This window comes from Nyctereutes procyonoides, unplaced genomic scaffold, assembly GCF_905146905.1.
Source record: "Nyctereutes procyonoides isolate TBG_1078 unplaced genomic scaffold, NYPRO_anot_genome, whole genome shotgun sequence".
In the NCBI taxonomy this organism is placed as follows: domain Eukaryota; kingdom Metazoa; phylum Chordata; class Mammalia; order Carnivora; family Canidae; genus Nyctereutes; species Nyctereutes procyonoides.
The window spans coordinates 371,496-375,599 of record NW_026575157.1 but is presented as its reverse complement, the minus strand read 5'-3'; positions in this window follow the sequence as shown (position 1 = coordinate 375,599).

The following is a 4,104-nucleotide window of genomic DNA, read 5'->3' as shown; positions in this document are numbered from 1 at the left end:
CCCATCATCTTTTTAGATAACTACAAGTCACATCCAGACAAGAAATAGTGAAGAGGGCTTCCCCTTCAATCCAATGAGAGGATGAAGACTTGTATGGTGTATTTGTTGAAAGTGGCACAGGGTAGGCTCCACAGAATTTCACCTACCACTTTCACCACAATCATCAGTCTTTGCTTCAAAATTGTAATTTGGGATCCACAAATCAAATGTAAACATTCTCACTTCATGCCAAAGTATAAGAATACCACTGTTGCCCATATCTATTTACTGAGTGGAAAAAAGAAAAGCTACTTGAGAATGGCAGCCAAGATGGAATTGGTGCCAGGATGTAGGGGCCAGAGCAGATGGAGGCAACAGAATCACCAAAAGCAGTGTTGACAAGGGAAGTGAGTGAGCACAAAAGACAATGTCCTTTAAAATTTGTGTCTAGTGATAGACTAAAATTCAGTCTATCCATCACATAAATATTAGAAGAGTCCTGGCTCACAGCTGAAAAGTTACAAGTTCAAATGAATTGTAATGTTTGCAATTTTTGAAATTCTTTTATGAAATGGCAAATAATGAGAACCAATAATCATGAAAATGCTGGCCATGGAAGAATCCAAGGTAAGGAATGAATATTTCAAGTTTTTTTCAAAAACAGTTTCTTAGCACTGGCAGTTCCTTAGCAGCTTCGAGAAAGAAATGCCCATGCTAACGTGTGCAGGAGGAGCAACTCTCCCTAAACTTTCCAGACAGTTGCTTCAGGTCTCTGCTCTCCTCTTGCCATGAAGACTTGATCCCCCAGATGACATTCATTTACCAATACCACAAAAACTTAAAAAAAAAAAAAAGGGGTAAATAATGTCAATCCTGAAGTGATGTGAACTATGACAGGAATTTGTGTGTGTGTGTGTTTGTTTTCTTAAAACAACTCCAAAGCCTCATTTCCTTCATTGTCAGGTTTTAAAGACTTAGTCCATTTAGGGAGAAATCCATCTGCCCTGCTGTTCCACTGCAGGCAATGGAACACTGTAAAGCTCTATTATCTTGAAAGCACTTCTTTGGTAATTCCCAAGACCTCATTTCTCAATCCAGCAGTGTTGTTGAACAACTACATGTGTTCTTCAGAATCAGAATTACTGTTCACAGGAAATGTGGCTCCCCTGTCTCTTTTAAGTCTTTTTCTGTGTACTTTGAGACAGAATATTTGAAACACAGCCCATGTAAAATGTCACATATCTCAGAGAAATCCTTTAATTATCTGAAGGTAGTTGTAAAAAAAGACAGTCATGGTCTTCTTAAACATCTTTGTGCCATTTCTCATCCAGATGTTGGATGTTGTCCTTACTTCCCATTAGAAGTGCAGAGATTTTTTTTCTCCTGCTATCATGTCAAAGATGGATTTTATATTAACTATTTGCACTCTACTATGAATGACTTTAGTTGTTACAATTATTTCTGGAAATTTGCATTTTAATCTTTGTTAATAAAGATTAAAAAAACATTTTGTTCCTCATGAAGTTTAGGTATCTTACAAAACTTGGCAATTATGAATTTTCAACATATTCCATGATTTTTTCTCCTGATCTTTTATCATTCTCTTTTACAAGAGCCTAATATTTCAGTAATCAAAATCCATTTACCGGAGGAGGGGCAAGAGGGCGGAAGAGTAGGGTCCCCAGGTCACCTGTCCCCACAAAATTACCTAGATAACCTTCAAATCATCCTGAAAATCTACGAATTCGGCCTGAGATTTAAAGAGAGACCAGCTGGAATGCTACAGTGAGAAGAGTTCGCGCTTCTATCAAGGTAGGAAGACGGGGAAAAAGAAATAAAGAAACAAAAGGCCTCCGAGGGGGAGGGGTCCCGCGAGGAGCCGGGCTGAGGCCGGGGCGAGTGTCCCCAGACAGGAGAGCCCCGTCCCGGAGAAGCAGGAGCTGCACCAACCTTCCCGGGCGGAAAGGGGCTCGCAGGGAGTTGGAGCAGGACCCAGGAGGGCGGGGATGCCCTCAGGCTCCCGGGGACACTAACAGACACCTGCGCCCCCAGGAGAGTGCGCCGAGCTCCCTAAGGGCTGCAGCGTGCACGGCTGGACCCGGGAGCAGCTCGGAGGGGCTCCGGCGGCGGCTCCGCGGAGGGGGCTGTGGGGCAGGAGCGCGAATCCAACAGCGCAGGCCCCGGAGCACAGGGCGCCGGGACACAGCCCAGGATCCGGCCTCCCCCGGGGTCAGGCAGAGGCCGGGAGGGCCCAGGACAGCAAGGACGCTCCTGCCCGGAGATGAGCAGATCAGCCGCCCAACCCCAGAGCCTTCAGGCCCTGCAGACGGAGAGCTCTGGAGCTACTGCAGGAGCTGACTCCAGGGCTGCAGAGCTGGCCCCGCCACTGCGGTTGTTCCTCCTGGGACCCACGGGGTAAACAACCCCCACTGAGCCCTGCACCAGGCCGGGGGCAGAGCAGCTCCCCCAAGTGCTAACACCTGAAAATCAGCACAACAGGACCCTCCCCCAGAAGACCAGCCAGACGGACAAGTTCCAGGGGAAGTCAAGGGACTTAAAGTATACAGAATCCGAAGATGCTCCCCCGTGGTTTTTTTTGGTTTTGTTTTTTGTTTTGTTTTGTTTTGTTCTGTTTGTTTTTGTGTTTTGTTTTTTATTTTTTGTTTTTCTTTGCTTTTTGATTTGTTTCCTTCCCCCGCCACTTTTTTCCTTTCTTTCTTTTTCTTCTTTTTTTCTTTTTCTTCCTTTTTTTTTCTTTTTCTCTTTTCTTTCCTTCTTTCTCTCCTCTCTTTTTCTCCTTTTCCCAATACAACTTGCTTTTGGCCACTCTGCACTGAGCAAAATGACTAGAAGGAAAACCTCACCTCAAAAGAAAGAATCAGAAACAGTCCTCTCCCACAGAGTTACAAAATCTGGATTACAATTCAATGTCAGAAAGCCAATTCAGAAGCACTATATTACAGCTACTGGTGACTCTAGAAAAAAGCATAAAGGACTCAAGAGACTTCATGACTGCAGAATTTAGATCCAATCAGGCAGAAATTAAAAATCAGTTGAATGAGATGCAATCCAAACTAGAAGTCATAACGACAAGGGTTAACATGGTGGAAGAATGAGTGAGTGACATAGAAGACAAGTTGATGGCAAAGAGGGAAACTGAGGAAAAAAGAGACAAACAATTAAAAGACCATGAAGATAGATTAAGGGAAATAAACGACAGCCTGAGGAAGAAAAATCTACGTTTAATTGGGGTTCCCGAGGGCACCGAAAGGGACAGAGGGCCAGAATATGTATTTGAACAAATCCTAGCTGAAAACTTTCCTAATCTGGGAAGGGAAACAGGCATTCAGATCCCGGAAATAGAGAGATCCCCCCCTAAAATCAATAAAAACCGTTCAACACCTCGACATTTAATAGTGAAGCTTGCAAAATCCAAAGATAAAGAGAAGATCCTTAAAGCAGCAAGAGACAAGAAGTCCCTGACTTTTATGGGGAGGAGTATTAGGGTAACAGCAGACCTCTCCACAGAGACCTGGCAGGCCAGAAAGGGCTGGCAGGATATATTCAGGGTCCTAAATGAGAAGAACATGCAACCAAGAATACTTTATCCAGCAAGGCTCTCATTCAAAATGGAAGGAGAGATAAAGAGCTTCCGAGACAGGCAGGAACTGAAAGAATATGTGACCTCCAAACCAGCTCTGCAAGAAATTTTAAGGGGGACTCTTAAAATTCCCCTTTAAGAAGAAGTTCAGTGGAACAATCCACAAAAACAAGGACTGAATAGATATCATCATAGTGACCCTAAACTCATATCTGTCAATAGTAACTCTGAACGTGAACAGGCTTAATGACCCCATCAAAAGGCACAGGGTTTCAGACTGGATAAAAAAGCAGGACCCATCTATTTGCTGTCTACAAGAGACTCATTTTAGACAGAAGGACACCTACAGCCTGAAAATAAAAGGTTGGATAACCATTTACCATTCAAATGGTCCTCAAAAGAAAGCAGGGGTAGCCATCCTTATATCAGATAAACTAAAATTTACCCCGTAGACTGTAGTGAGAGATGAAGAGGGACACTCTATCATACTTAAAGGATCTATCCAACAAGAGGACTTAACAATC